At 43.8% G+C, this 17,050-nt stretch overlaps 1 protein-coding gene across 2 annotated transcripts in view; it reads right to left on the reverse strand.

Moving 5' to 3' along the window:
- cux2b (cut-like homeobox 2b) overlaps nt 1–17,050 on the reverse strand; it is a 91,356-nt gene that overhangs the window by 36,156 nt on the left and 38,150 nt on the right. The gene's annotated exons all lie outside the window — the stretch shown is intronic.

The raw sequence follows: 17,050 nt of genomic DNA on the forward strand, positions 1-17,050 counted from the left end.
CGTGTTACTGCAATCTAAAGTGATTTTTAAATGAGAATAAATAAATCTAATATCAGCCTACATATGCATTACACTATAACACTAGGAAGGACTACAAAGGGGATATTATCTGATTCTTTGAATCGCTCTCAGAGCCACTGTGGGATGAACTTTCAGCTGACCAAGAGACAAGACTATCCGGACCTGCTCCTCCATCAGACTCCACATCATCCAGCTTCTGAAGCAGCTAAAGCCTCTGTGGCAGCCATTCTCATTTCTGCTGACATGTGGTTCCAATATTAGCTTTCTTTACTCCAGTTTTAGCTCAGAGTTTTGGAATAGTATAAAAAGTAGTTGCTAGACAACAGGGACGCTCACTGTCAAGGATGTATTGTAAAAAATAATAACATAATGCATAGGTTCAAAATGGCCGCTGTGGTTAATCTGGGTAAAAATACTCTATACTTTAAGTTATTACTACAAAATTTTAAAAACAGTGGCTGCTTTGGTAGTTCCAGCATTAAGATAAAACATGTCCAACAGATGACTTGTTGTCCTCCTATTTTTTAATGTTGCCATTTTGAATCTGGTTTAATGTCCATCCTGTTTCAGAAATCTTTCTGAATTCTATATTTTCTACATTATTATATTAATATATTTTTCAACAATTACCAACCCTTGGTCCTGTGTTGGGGAATCCACTTTCTCCCAGTTTGTTGCATTTTTATTTGCAATTGCAAAAACAGCCAATCTCAGTTTCGCAAAGCTGAACATGAAGTCTTCAAAAGGCCTTTTTTTGTTTGAACTGTCTAAACCTATAACTGTTATACAAATGTCAGAGTCACTTTTGGGAATAATGCTTAACATTTGTTTCTTTCATGCCTTAAACAATTAATAGATTATTAAAAATGTTGTCAAATACATTTTCTATCATTTGTTTCAGCTCTTATACAGATCCACGAGAGATATGTGTATGTAAGATATGTGTTTATAATATTGTCATAATTTTTTTTTATAATTCTAACTCACGGCTGGAATTTATTCTATTCAATTGGTTTTGCAATTCTCTGGAATCCACCGGATATATAAATACATATGAATGTTACTTAATTAGCAAAATGATTTCATATGTCACTCCATATTGTCTTCTGATGGCTACTGGGCCATTATATAAAAGGTCAAAATTTAAACCTGATCTGATTTTGAAGTAAATTAAGAGATGCATCTTAATGGCTGACTGGCCACAGGAACTCCTGCATCATTCATGGAGGACAACAAGACCGTTCTCTGTTAACGTAAAGCATTTCCTTTGTATGCGGTGTGTATGTTAAAAAAAAAGGCAAATACAATCCCACAAATTTTCCCTTCAGAAGCAGGGAAAGGTCATATTTTAGCTGTGCCACCCAACACTTCTGCAGCTGTCACTGCTGGCGTTTGTTTTGCGTGGAGTGTAGGTTCAGAGGAGAGGTGCGGGAGGAGGGAGATGAGTTGGTGTGGAGTGACTGATGAGTGGGTGGAGGAGAGGGGCAGAGGTAAACACTATTGCAATACAGTCTGGACAGTGAGAGACCCGTGTACACCCACACACGTACACTCGCCCACACACATACACGCACACTTGAACTTGGGAGCATGCAAACACACTCACGCAGATGCACACTACACACAGACTGTGTTTGAGGGAAGATTTAATCATGGTGACACCCATCTCAGAGCGGTACTAGCAGCATGGCGGTGGCTGTGGCCGTCTCTGGATGCCCGGCGAGATGAACAGTCAGAGCACTGACACATATCTCGTCGCCACGTCAATTCCAATCAGCCGTGCCTGTCAGTCAACGCGCTGCGCTCACAACGGACTGACACCACCGACACTCTGCCACTGCAGAGCTGCCGTCTCAGCCAAATAAATGGCTAAAGCTGACCAATATTCTTTTGTACCACTTATCCGCTCCTGATGCGAATACATGTTGCAACGACGCAGTGACAATTCAAAGTGAAAATACAAGTCGATTCATGGATGGTTTACGGAGAGGCTCAGTGACTTTTCAATGGAAGCAGAGCAGTACCTTACAAAGCATAAACATTTGTTTTAAGACCAAGGATATTCTGTTTGTACTGCTATCATTGCATTTGAAGTCTACGGCCATGCTAGCTAACACTAACATCAGCATGGTAATCAATGATAGTCTCAAGAATGTGTATGCGTGACATCACCCACAGGTTTCTAAAGAGCCTTTCTGAAGCTCAAAATCTGTGATGCTGGGTAACGCCATGTTGGAAGTCCTGCCTCTTTCGCCTCCCTGCTAATCTAGAAATCAGCAAAGATGTGGATTATCAGCGGACTTAAGGCCTGGGTGCTCAAACAAGTCATCTGTAATGGCACCCACCTGTAAATCAAAGCAGCCACGCTGTTAATTCTGCATAACTTTAAGCCTTAATATAATTTGACTTGGTGAATTAAAAAAAAACATTCACCCTCACTACAGTTGTCATGAACGGAGAAATTAGCTATAGAGACCAAAACTGTTTTTTGTACCAGGCTGTAAACATGTTTATTTCTGCTGTGAAGTCGGACATTTGAACATTTTAAGCCTCAAGTGGCCACTAGAGGAATGGCCTCACATAAACATCTTTGTTTAGCGGGTTAGCATATTTCCACTCAACACAAAGTACAGCTGAGGCTGATGGGAACGCCATTTGTTTTACAGATATTTGGTCTAAACCAAAGTATGAGAAAAATTTAAATTTTGGCCAAATCTTGGTGCTAGATGAAAAGTCAGGGGATCAACAAAGTCATTGCAGTTCATCCTGATCATAAATGTGTGCACCAAGCCTCAGGACATTTCATTGAAAACTACAAATGTCTACCTCATAGTGCTGCTACATAAGAGTGAGGAAGTCAAAGGATCATGAAAGTCATAAAGGTTCATCCTCTGGGGACCATAAATATAAAAAATACATTCTGATCCATCAAATAGTTGTTGAGATATTTCAGTCTGAACCAAAGTGCTGTACAGACAGACTGACAGAGATACATTGCTAAGCCCAGAGTCATACCGCTAGCATGGCTAAAAAGGTACATCAAGATACATGACGCAAGGTACTTCACTTGAATATGAGAGGAGACAAAATGAGCAAGACCTTGGATCAGTGCCCCAGTGGAGAATGGCGATAATGACCCAGGTTGAGAGGAGAGCAGATCTCTGTAGATCAAGGTGGAGCTGACGTAATCCCAACGGACGTGGTACACGGAGCAGCATGAGAGACAGAACATGGCACGACATTAAACCCAGATCAAAGGGCCTGCTGTCTCCACCACGCAGCAGGTGCCTTCTGGGTCCCCCTCACCATCAACAGGCGGCACAAGCTCTGCGTTACCCGCCCTCTCGACAAAACTCAAAAGTGCCAGCCTCTGCGCTAACATCTCAAAGTCACGGCAAAGTCAAAGTCAAGAGTCTGAGAGACAAACGGAGAGAGGAAAACAAATCTTTCCTGAATGTCTTTGTAGTTCAAAAGACTGGAGTTGTCATTTTCTTTGAGCTCGCGCTTTCAAATGTTTGATGCAGCGGATGACCTAAACCTTGAGGAGAGGGTGTCTGCTGAAAACGTATCTATCAAGGCATGATGGGAGGGAGCGGGGGCGTGCTGAGGCTACAATGAAGGCAACGGTTGATGTGCTGAAAGGGAGGGCTGTGAAAAGTAGTAATGAGTGCACCTGGACTAGATTTCAGAGCTGGGAGAACTGTTAAGAGGAGAGAAGAGAGGAGAAGTGTAGGTAAGGGCTAATTATAAAAATAAAGTGCCCCCATTATCCTGGTGCTGTACTGCCCTAGTGAACAAAGCTACAACAGATGGGGTGTCATGGGTAACTGTGCCAATGTGAGCCAAAGCCCTGGAGTGGATGGACCCTGGCAGGGCGCTAGTGGAGCAATCCTGGCAAGGGGGAGGCACAGCTGCATATCTCACCCTCAGACACATGTTGACAGTGTTTCTCTAGCCCTGCCTACACTAGTCAAGGTGAGACAGCATGACACGGGGGGGAGAGAGGGAGAGCGAGAGAGAGAGCGCTCCACTATGATGGATAGCGTTCTCCATCCACCTCTCCTCTCTCTCCCTCTTAAAAGGCTGGTGACTTTCCAGTGAGGCAATTATCATTGCGGAATGCATAATAGCCTAATTAATTACAGGTGTCAGCGCTGCCTTTGTTTCAGCATGGAGGAACATCATGCCAAAGCCGCATCCGCTAAAAAGAGCAGCACTGATGAACGAGCCTTGAACCACGGCTAGAAGAGCGCATCTGACGGAGGGAACATATCGCTGTGGAGACGACTTGAAGTCTGCCAAACAATCCTGCGTCTGTTGCTAACGGAAGATGGATTGGAAACACATGGTGCAGAAATTAGGTCCATTATTTGCTTGATAAATCTGCTGTTGTCAATTGCATTGCTCGGAGGAAGATCTCAGGTAGGGCCCTTGCATAGGACGTCTCTGTGGGTAATTTGGTTCCAAGTAGCGGAGACCAGCACGGCGTTGGTGGCAGCACTATCAACAATGAAAAAGCCCCCTTACCCAGCGTTCCTGACAAACATGGCATATCATTTGTCCTGTCAGATTTGCCGATTGCATTCATTGTAGTGAGAAAGCTGGAAAGCAGACAATTGCCGGGAGAGAGAGGGGGAGAAAAAAAAAAGACCTAACAGGACCTGTGAAGGAGAGAAGTGAATGATGGGGTGACTACTGAGGAGAGACAGCGCAGAGATTCCTGTTATTCTCCTCCTCAGCTAAACACAAGCATACATTGGTGCAGAACTTAATAGAACGTCACATTTAGTGTGTCTAAGTCTGTGTGTGTGTGTGTGTGTACTGTACGGCGTGTGTGTCTTTCTATGGGGGGTCGTGGCAGGAAGGCTGATAATCCCTCCACGCCCCCAGGCAGTGGGGGCTGATTGTAGAGTACATTGAGTCTAATAGGAGCGGGCGCTGCCGTTGTACGCAGCTCTCCCTGCTCCCACTGCGAGAAGAGTTTTACATAATTAATGACTGTTGATGTTTCCCAGGTAGTCGCCCGGCAAATTCACTCCAGACTCGACTGCCACCGTCGTCGGTTCCACAGAGAATGAGCGACACCAGAACAGACAGCTTACATTACAGGCATAAATAAGGCAATTTTGTACAGTGTCTTCAGACATTACTGTGAGCGGGGTTCAGGGCCGATGATTCGACTTGCTTCAGAGAAACACTCAGAAAACAGCTTTTCTATGTCTCTCAGTCTACAGAGAATTTGAGCTTGATCCGAGTAAAACTGCTTCCTTTAGTGTTTTTTTATAATTCTGTATGCTGTTGGAGACACGCAGATAGAAGAGCGCCGCCTTTTCAAGATAACAGTTGACGGCTCCAGACGGATGATCACTCACGTCTGCATGAATCAGTCTAATCTGAATGTCGATCTTAATACACGCAAGCCTGGTGGTCTGGGTCTGTATGTTCCAGACCACTGACAGTCTGGTGAGGCCTTGGGGCCCTGCACATATTGCTGGGAGGCAGTCCACATTTATACTGGAGCATGTTAAATTAAACATTTAAAACACGACACCAAGGGAAGGCTATTTTTTACTGCTCTCGGCCCACTAGTCATTATTAATTTGTAATAACCTTTAAGGCTTTTTGATGTCATACATATTTTACAGAGAGATATCACTCCCAGCCAGACTGAAGAGGGCCTGTTGATGACAGATCACCGGAGAGCCACCGAAATGTACCTTCATCTGCTATAATTAGGAGCAGGTGAAGGTTAAGAGTGATCTTTGGACTGTGTGCATATGCATTTGTCTGTACACCGCCTCACACACTAATGCATCAATGAGATGACACGTCAACACCCAGAGATTAAAAAGTGTGGCGGCCAATAGAGAGAGAAAAGAAGGCAGTGGAAAAACAGTGTGCAACATCTTTCTGCCAGTGGCCTCACCATCATTTTAAAACCTTTTAGGTATTTATGAATGCCCACTGTAAAGGAGTTCATTTCAGCTGCATAAATCAGCTGAGTGGTTGGACACTTGGGGGTAGGGGGACACATTAACACCCCACTCTCTGTCTCCTTCATATTCGTCTGTTGGAGGGATGGCCAAGGCCTCTCTTGCTCCTGCTCTGCTGGGAGGTCCTCCATGCCCGCTGGATGCCAGCCTAAAGCTCATGTACGCCGGTGCCAGCACACCACTAAAAGCTGTAAAACAAATGAGCTCTGTTTGGTTAATGTACGCTGATTGACCTCTGCTGCCAGGCATTTGATGTCATGATTGTAATAACCAGCTTTCCTGCCTGATCGCTCATATACAATGTGACAGGCACGAGGTGGCATTTCACTCTGAGTGAATGAGGGCTAATCAGATTAGATCAGCAGAGCTGATGTTGTTTTCAAATGCATATCCTGGCGAATACTGATCAAATTAACACGCATTCAAAATGTATTTGACACTATTTTTAAAGGGTTAGTTCAACAAAAAAACATAAACAGTATAAAGAATGGACGGCGCATGTGTGACCCACAGGTGAGCTCTATATAAATGCACCCTCAGTACAGTTGTCATGAACGGGGAAATTAGCTATAGAGACCAAAACTGTTTTTGTACCAGGCTGTAAACATGTTTATTTCTGCTGTGAAGTTGGACATTTGAACATGGAGATTGTCTCGATCTGTATCCAGCCTTAAGTGGACACTTGAGGAACTGCAGTTTTTTGGCATAAGCTTCACCTCACAGACACGGAGGTTGCCACTACGTACGGTATGTACTAATGCACTTTTGATTTCCAGGCAAAAAGCAAAGTCTGCTTACAACCTTTTGTCACATGGTGTATGAGCTGTGAGCAGTTTAATCAAAGAGCACCTTGAATACATTAGGCCTTAAGAGGTAAAAGTATACAGTATTTCAAAAGAAAGAAGCAAATTCCTACATAAGATCTCTTGACCCCTAAGATTCATCTTGCAACTCCCTCACGCGAGTCATGATCCTGGGTTAACAGTTTTTTTTAAATGCAGAAAGAATGTAAAGTAAATAGTAAACAGTGTGGACTGTGAGTGAGTGATACCACTTATAATTTCCACGAACTGACCCTTTAAAAGATTTCTTTTTGCTTCACAATAACCATTCTTTTTGTTACATCATTGTGAAGCAGACATGCAGGAGCGCTAAATCAATCTTAAACAGCCTCAGAAACAACTCTTCAGCAAGCTTTATATATAGGACCTGACTTTAGTGGTTATCTATTGGATGCTGAGCGTTACATAACCCTCCATATGCTCAGAGTGTAGGACAATTCCATACGGGTTATAAATAAAGAAACCTGACGCACGGCTGCAGCCACTGTGATTTGGGCAAGTTCTCACATGGGATGTCATAGTTCTGCAGTGCTAGCCCCACTGCTATTTCAGGCTCTGCCTCATTAGAACATCCGCCGTGAGTGAACAAAAAAAAAAAAAAAACAGACTTTACAAAAGACATTTCATTAGGGATGAGAGAGCATGAAGAGAACGTTCACCCTCCCAGCCACAGCGCGTCCTGCGCTAAAATCTCATGCATTTGCTACATTAAGGGTGGGTGCATTGCGAAGCGTGGCCAGGTAGGCTACAGTGCCCAGATTGGTGTCACATGATCACACATGGAGGAGGTCTGCAGGCCTCGCTGACAGGGGCACAAACACGCAACCTGCCACAGTGACTGCAATTACCCCACATCCACTGCCTTCAGCCGGAGACAGTGTGTGTGAGTGTGTGTGTGTGTGAGAGAGAGAGAGAGTGAGGGACGGGACATGCGATTATGCATGTAAGCGTGATTTCTGCCATGAGAGAGGAGGAGGGGGGAGAAAAGAAATACACATTATTGCGTGACTGCTTGTACTGTACCTGGCTCTGTGTTTGTGTGTGTGTGCATGTCAGAGTGTGGTTGTGTGTGTTTGTGTGGTTGTGTGTGTGTGTGTGTGTCTGTGGAGGCCCTCTCACACCACAGCGGCTGGCTAATTTAGTTAGGGAATAGCTGGCTCTCCTTCAGGTGAATGGACAGAGATTGGTCTCAATATGAGATGTAATAAAACAAGCCCATCACTGGATCTCACACCGCACCTTCGGCTGTCCTTGACATGTCTCGCCAAAAGAAGACGCACGCCCACATCCTGATAGACACACACACACACACACACACACACATACACGACCCACGAAGGCCTCCAAGGTTTGCTATTTGGAAGAAAACCATCAAACAAATATTGCTTTCTCGGTTATTTTAGATTGCCTACTTCTATGTATTTATATTTATCACCACTGTCCCATATACGATATTAATATCTTCATGGACACAAAGATATAAAATGTTATAATTTTAATAATGATAATCCTGTATTCTACATACAGGATGCTGATCTCATATTTAAGTAATAGTACTATTAAAACAGTCTCTGAATACTCCATTACAAGTATTAGCAGCAAAATGCACTTAAAATATCAATGTAAAAATACTTCTTATGCAGAAAGTAAATGACACTATAAGTGATCTATCATTATATATTACATTATTAATGCTGATGCATTTGTAACTGGTTGAATCGGAGCCAATCCAGCTGTCACTGACTCCAAAGGGTCCTAATCTGCGATATCACCCAATGATTAGTGGGGCAAAAAATAAGTAAAACAGCAAAGTTCTGATCATTTTCCACCCCAATAGTTATTTAAATGACACTATCTTTAAGAGGGTAAATGAGAGGGTAGTTGAAATGTTAAGTCACAGACATCTGTGGTATGATCTAGGTACCTTTTTTGATATTTGTTATAAGCCAAGAAGTTGGAAAAGACTGAATAACTTCACCAATTTATTGTATTTTATAAGCTTTTCAATGTAAAGTCTTAATGTGAAATATAACCACTGACTATTGCTGTCAAATAAATGTAGTGGAGAAAATAAGAGCAACATTTCCCTCTGAAATGTAGTGGTGTAAAATATAGAGTGGCTCTGCTACAAAATCATGTACGTTCATTTCACCCGGGGAGTTGTTGGACCTCCACGTCTGCTGTATATCAACCGAGTAACAGTGGCTCTCTGTGAGGACTGGAGCGTGGTTCATTCCACCTGTCCTCCCGTTTGGCTCCAGCTGACTCTTACTCCTTCCTGCCAGCTGCTAGCATCCAAGGCCTGGTGACCAGCAGCTTTTCTTTTTCTTTTTTTTTCCCCATTTGGCCATCCCTTCAGCCGTACTCCAGGCTGGGACTCTCCACTCCAGAACAAGAGTTGAAGCTCTCCCACTAAATCCACTGAGACCCAATTACAGGGATTGCAGGAGAAATCACAAGGAGATGCAAAGTTACTTAGCTTTAATTGAGGATGTGTTTAATACTCTCCTCAGGCCACCGTGGTCATTTTATGTCTCGAATGAAACAGAGCCCTACAGTGGGACTTTAAAGCATATATCTGTTTGTGACAAAGGCAAAGGACGCTGTGATCTGCGGGCTTAGATATTTAAAGGCGGCGGGTGTGTTTTAGGATGTTGTATTTCCAGTGTAACATAAGAATAAAACAAGCAGATCTCTTTAAAGTGTAAAAACACATTTGATTTGTGGTGAACAAGCAACACTTTAATGCTGGGCGTACATCAGAAGAGTTGGTCCCCTCTCTGTTAAGAGATTTACTTCACTGGCAGCTGCTTGTTTTAATAGAGCCACATGTTAATTAGTATTGTAGTTAATCCCATATTAGAGAGACCCAAACTGTCAGGTCATATTATAAACAATCGGTCCTAATGTTCGTGCATGTGACATTTGGAGCTGCTATCACTTCTAGCAAAATGTTCCCTAGGTACTAATTGGCCTACTTTACGCTGTCTTTCTTTGAATTGCCACTTTCTTTATCATTTAGGATATTAGCCTTGACAAGCATCATCCCATATAGCATAGACCCATTTTTATTTTATTTTTTTTGCAGAGGGACAGCAAAAATGGGAATAAATGATTCACACTGGCATGCAATACTGCAAGAACTACCTTCATGGGATATTAAATACAATTTGAAAGAAGAATAAAAGTTCAAACACTTAGCCAGCAGCAAAGTAAGTGTAACTTTTCTCTGCTTGCATTATTTAAGATCCATCATTTTATCAATCTATCGATCTCTCACCAGAAAGATGAAAATGGAAAAATAATGAGGCCGATGAATGCTGTGTAAAGAACATCAATGTGCAAAACTTAATTATCTGTGCTGGAAAGAGAAGGAAAATGTGTCGGCTGTTTTCTAAAACACAAAAAAAAAAAAAAAAAAAAAAAAAAAAAAGTGAAAAAAGGAGCAGTTAATATTTTTCCCTCTCTGCATATTTTAATTACCAGATCAATCATAACTACGTACTGCAGTACTGCGGAGAAAAGAAAATTGCAAGTCTAAATGAAAAACAATAGATTTGCTTTAAAGTCTTTGCTCTTTTGAAGTCTAAATTAAAATTTCAGGTGCCTTTACAAGAGCCTTCTTCAGAAAGTTATGATATTTAATTAGCGTGTTTAGATTTTGCTGAAATTAAACTTCACAGCCGAGCATTATGTGAAATGAAGATTGGTATTCCCGGGCTTTCAGCGGGGGGGAAACACCGCAGAGGGAATTAAATCACTTCAGCACATGTGGGCTGTGTATCCTCTGACAGAAGCTCGTGTTCTTTTGACTTGTGCTGCCACCGGCTTGATCTGAGGCTGGGTCTCGACGTGCAACGGAGCACAGAAACAACTTTGCTCCCTGACTGTCTGTGCAGCTTCGATTCTGCGCCTGAAATCAGAGAATCGCGCCGTGGAATCGGCGGAGCAGCTCTCCCGTTCCGCCTTTTCCTCCTCGCACAAGCTCTTTCCTGGTTGTGCGAGCGCTGATGTTTATTTCTCCTGGCATGTCCTCGCCGGCGCTGAGCCACCGATTTCACACATTTTTATTGGCTAATTTGACTGTGCTCTTGCCAGCAGCTGAGAGTGAGCCAGGAGTCAGAGATCCTCAGAGACAGTGTTACTGCTACTGCTAGTGTTGCTGCTCTCTCTGACTTAGGGCACCAACAGAGGAGAGGAGAGAGGCTCTCACCTATCTCATAACAAGTAGTTGACCATGTTAGACTGAAGCGAGCTAGGTCTGAGAATCTGCCTGTGAGATTAGTTACTCTCTGCTGCTGGTGAGTGTCTGTTTGGTGAGGGGGTCAGGAGGGGAATGTGATTGCCTGTCTCTTAAGATGACAGGGGTTTAGAGGAGCGGATGTACACCCAGTCGGATGCCCAATAGGGGTGGTGCAGCCGGCGCTATGCGTGCGTCCATCCTCAAACATGGCTAACATTTGCACAGCAGCGGCAGTCGGGCGTGACGTCTCCGGGCTCTGAGGTTTGTGCTGTCAGGACGGTAGAAATTAAACCTGGCACTGCAGAGCAGAATGTGTTGAAACTCATCAATTCCACATGGCTAGAGAGCCAAGTGCCTATTTATAACCCCACCCCCCTACCCCTCTCAACAACCACCACCACCCCTCCCCCTTCTTTACCTGGTGTGCATCCCTGGCTCTAAACACGCATCCATAATGATGAATACACCCAACTGGGACGCTCCGACAGGGCATCAGTCAGGACAGGAAAACAAACACGCCAAGACACACATACACACCATCAGATCACAGCACAGCAGAGGAGGGATAAGACTGACACTGGGAAGGCTGATGGAAAGGTTGAGGTGTCTCAGCATAAAAACACCCAGCAGAATCACAACGATCAGTCACCACGCAGGAAACAAACAAGGGCAGTCAGATATATTAAACTTCTTCAAAAGGCCCAATCTAGAGCCGAAATGCGTCGCACCACTGGTGAAATACTGCCACCCAAATACTGCTTTTTGTTTTTTATGCAGTCATTTACTGAATTGATGATATTTCATTTTAAAAGTGACTGTCTGAACATCTGAGAAACAGACTGATGGCATTCTGCAGGGTATTTTGAGTTATACCTTCACAATGTGTTTACTTTTCAAATGTTTGCAAACTGGATAGTTATTTAACTATTTAATAACTCTGCCCAGTTTTTTCCTCTAGTTGTCTTTGAACAGTCATTAAATGGAGTCATCAGCATAGATGAACACTTTGTGCCTTTAATACCTGCACGCAGAACAAACTGCATCCGTCTCTGCACTCACTTTGTGTTCAGGCCACATTATGTTTTAACATTGATCATGATTCTGCAGTTGTCACTGGTGGCCACAGTGGCCACTGTTCGGCAAAACATTACAAAGGCTCATTTTAAAAGGGTTCAGAGCCGACTAGGTCAATAAACGGTTATTACAACGAGCAAGTGAATATAAAAAAGAGCTAATTGTAAATGGTCTGCTAAAGAGGCAAAAATGGATCTGTGGAATTAAATAAGCGAGCCTCTCAAAAAGCAGAGGGTTAGGGTTAAATTCCTCTAAAATGAGACTTTGTCTGGGCTGTTTGCTCATTTGTCATTAGATGAGAAAAAGCATCAGGGGTAAGATGAACATATCAGCTTGTTCTTCTTTGACGATTCACAATCAACGAGAGGTTGACTTTAAATTAAATAAATAATTTAGATATTAGAATTAGATAAAGACTCAGTAAAACAGTAACTGAAGAGGTGCATTAAGTTTGGGCCAAAGCAGCTGATGTGGAGAACAGGTGAGGACATTCACCCTCTGGAGATGCAGAGGATGTAAAAGACTCGAAGAAGGTATTATCTAATGTCCAATTACACTCCCACACCCCCACCCCACACACGTCCTCTCTCTCTCTCTCTCTCTCTCTCTCTCTCTCTCTCTCTCTACCTTCTTGCCTCCCACCTTCCTTACTTCCTTCCCTCTCCTTAGTATGAAGAGGACACAAGTGATAAACCAGGAGCAGAGAGCCGGTGGTTTACATGGCCCTGGAGCCCATTATGTTCCCCACAATAGGCTGAAGGCCTGGACGTGCTGTGAATAGGTAATGGCCTGGAGATCCTGGGCCCGGCCTGCTGCTCAATGAGCCTGAGACAGCAGAGCAGGAGACAGGCATTAGAGACACCTCGTCAGCCCAGTATGGAGGGAGCAGTCTGGCCGTAGCCGGGGGAGGAGGAAGGGGAGGCGTACAGGGGAGGATAGGAAGAGTGGGAGTGAGTGAGAGGAGTAGGAAGGTGTCGTAAATGCCCCTTACATAAGGTAGGGCATGAATAATAACACAAAGGGAATATTCAGAGGTAACTGTAAAGCAGGGATCTGGTTTATTGGCACAGAAATATTGGCCTATGATGTATAATCCACTGCACATAGAAATCAACACTAACTTGATTTTAGAACTGTATGTAGTCCAGAATCTGCTTTTGCATCATACTGTACCGATCCGCTGCTCGCTTGTTCCCGACCCCACCTTCCCAAGTTAGCCATCCATTCAAGCAATCTGTACCTAATAACCGCAAGGTTTAGCCCATGATGAAGATCTGTCTTCATTGAGCTGGAAAAGCTGTAGCGTCGCTTAGCATTTTTCCTAACGGCGCAGTCCCTCATCTATGAAAGTGCCACAGAGCCCCTCAGACAATTAGGCAGGGAAAAGCTTTATGACCGTTAGACTCACTCAGTGAGCGGCACTCTCACCGCCAGCACCACCAGGAGCGCTGGCTCGTGCAGAAAGGTAATTACGGAGCCTCTCATAATGACACGGAGGAAGCTTGCGTCATAACACCCACAGCCTTTTATCATAGCGCTGTAATTAATTATCATCCTTTACTCTTTGATTCATTCCTCTATTCATAATATATTCAGACATTCAAGAGAAATTATCATTTCCTTCAGGAATTAATCAAAAGGAGGAAGAACTGGTCGCCTCTCGATGGATGATCAAAGACGGTGTTTGTCTACCTCGCTGCGTGGCGGGCGAGCTAAAGGCAAGGCACTGTGGGCGAGGTCTCTGAAAAAAAAAACCCTCAAACACTCCCGTGCTCTCTCCTCTTCCACGACTCCGGTCAAATCAGCACCCGCGGGGTGCTCTACACCACCGGATTTAAACACAGCTGCAGATGTTTCTGATAAATGAGAGGTAAATGGATATGACAATCCAAACAACCACTGTGACGTGTTGTACATTATCCCTTATTTCTCTGTCACTCTACAACACCCTGTCTGACAGGCCGGATTATAAAAAAGCAGAAATACAGAACGGTTACATGTTCAGCTCTGCGCAAAACAGAGACGTATAAATCCGAACAGTACGAGCTCACTAAATTTGCTTCTTCTTCTTCTTTCCTGAACATGACATGTCAGTCTTATATAGGTGAGAAGCAGCAGCCATTTTGAGGTCTCTTTACTCATGGAGGAAGCTGCTGCATAGTCAAAATACCTCCTGTGGTCTCGTAGAAAACAACAACAACAAACATAAAAACATTGTCCCCCTCCCCACACACACACATACACACACATCATCACTTCCCAACCTCAGGGGAAAAAATGGCATAAACAGGTGTCCACCGGCCCCCAGTTTGCAGCGCTTTAATAGCTGTTTGATGTTTTTGATGTCTAGTCAGCTCGATCGTACCTTGCTGCTTGATAATGAGGGCCAATAATGATTCCTGAGCTTGAGGGGTTAATGGTATGTAACCGGCAGAGCTGCTAATTACACGTTACAAACTATTTATCAGAAACTCCATCTGCGCAAGCACCACAACTCTCATTGTGCACGCTAAATTACTCCACGGATTATCATTGTAAAGCAAGTTTCAGTAATTAGGGACCCATACTGCTGTTTTCTTTTTCTGAGAGCACCAAACGACATCAAGAGGAGAGGAGAAAAATAGAATGACTGGTTAATTTGGGCCTGATATGCAGATTGGTGCAGGCCGGATGTGAGCAGGAATCTGCCTATGCCGAAAAGAGAAAAAAAAGGCTACAAACATACAAGAAGCCGTCACTGTGTTTTTTTTTTCCTCGCCTTACAAAGGTTTATCCTGACGGGAGTTTACACTCTAAAGTGAGAGGGAGGTGTAAATTGCATTGAGAAGCCTGCGTAGTCTTAGTGAGACTTGAAGGCTGCTTTTCTGTATGTTCAGATGGCAGCGAGATCTTGTGTGAAAGTTGTGTGAACGGTGTGGTCCGACGGGCCCCCGTCTCTCCAGCGATCGGTTATTTGAGAAATAACTGTCATATCCCCGAGCCCCAAAGGTGTGCCTGAGACCATGGAGACATGTACCATCTCCTGTGCTTCGCCGTAAATTTTTATTAAAATTACCTTCATTATAAGACAGTGTTCATTATAAAACCAAAAACGCCGGTCTCCCAGGGCCCTGTGGATTAATAAGGACAGCGGTGTATTTTAAGCCGTAAACTCAGCTCCTCACTGTCCTTAATCTCCTTCCTACTTCACAAGGCCAAATTAACACCTCTCCTCAGCTCTGACGGGACCTCATTAGCAAACTTCCAGGGAAAGAAAGAGGAGAGCAGAACGAAAAAGAGGAGAAGAAGGAGGGAAGCGACCAATGACAGCCAACAGCTCTGGGATTAACCCTTTCTCCTCCTCCAGCTCCGCGGAAAAAAAAACTAGGTCGGCAACGTGTTTCTAATCAGTCGCCTGGTTAGTGATAATTAGAGGGTGAGATTGGACGGGAGAAGAGAGAGAAAGTGGGTGGGGAACATTGAAATGAAAAAGAAAAGAAAGAGAACCTGTCATGTCGCAAACACTTCAAAGGAGCCAACTTCTCCTTTAGAAGTGGCATGATGAGGGTCCAAATACCATGAGGCACTCCTCTGGGCCTCCGATCTGGAGGCGGGGGTGCAGGGGGGGGCAGTTCTTTCTCACATATATGCATCGGCACAAAAACACACACACACACACACACACACACACACACACACACACACACGCCAGGACTTTTCTATATCGTTCACCACCTGTACAGTGCAGCTGCAGGGGAGCTTTAGTCTACCCCAAACCACACAGCCAAACAAGCACATCCAACTCCACCTTCTCCTCACATTCTCCGCCTGCAGCAGCAGGTCGAGGTCCCACAGCTTACACTGAGGTCGTGAAGACTACCACTGGGTAAAGTTCACAAGCCTCTGTAAGCTGTTTGACATTACCAATAAGGTCAAAGTGTATCAGAAAAACACCAGAGGATTATATTATTATGGTGTGCCGAGTTGCTCGCTGCACCTCGAGCTAAAAAAAAAAAAAAAAAAAAAAAATAAAAAAAATAGGAGAGGCTTCTTTTTTTTTTTCCACCGCAAGCTGGCTTACTTATCAATGTGCAGAACATAAGCCTGTGGAAGTTACACAAGAGAGACCAAGAGGTACCCAGAGAGGCCTGCAGCTAACAAGAGCAAAAAAAATATATATCAGCGCTCATTATCAGCCATCTATTTTATCTACTATGAAGCGTCTCTAGATTCCCAGTTGTCAGACATCAACGGTGCTTAAATTAATCCTGTGGGTTCCTGTTTGCCCAATAAAGATATGGAAGGGTGCGTCTGATATTTGTGCGACTTTACAGTAGAGTAATTGAATTAGCGCACAAATCAACCACAGACTATTGCAGAGTGTAGTACTGAAGAATGTGATAGCTCCTGCCAGGGAACACGGTTGCTTGGGCATAGTCAATTATAAAGCATTAAAAAGAATCTGCCAATAATCACTTCCAAGAGAACTGAACAATCCATGCTGAGTGTTCTCATGTTTACCGATGATAGGGCTTTCAGGTTAGCGCTGAGCGGGAGTTTAGAGGGGAGAGCGAGACTGAAAACATATTTGTGGTATCATTTCCATAAGCCTCTGCTTTGCGGGCCATAACGCAGCTCACAAATGTGATTTATGACCTTGGTTTAATGGCTGGAGCAGAGTCTTGGTAGGTATCAGATGACTTTTTCAATATGGCGACGTCAGAGGGGGCACGGTGAATGCACCATCACAACAGGAAATGAGGGCTTGTCTCAGCCAAGAAAATATGAGAAGCCAGATATCTGATCATCTAATGGCTGACAGATGCTACTTCACTTTGACAGAAAAGGCATCAGTCAATAAGCGCCAGATAAGCAGTAAGACGAAAAATATTCCATGG

This window comes from Larimichthys crocea, chromosome III (assembly GCF_000972845.2).
Source record: "Larimichthys crocea isolate SSNF chromosome III, L_crocea_2.0, whole genome shotgun sequence".
NCBI classification, from domain to species: domain Eukaryota; kingdom Metazoa; phylum Chordata; class Actinopteri; family Sciaenidae; genus Larimichthys; species Larimichthys crocea.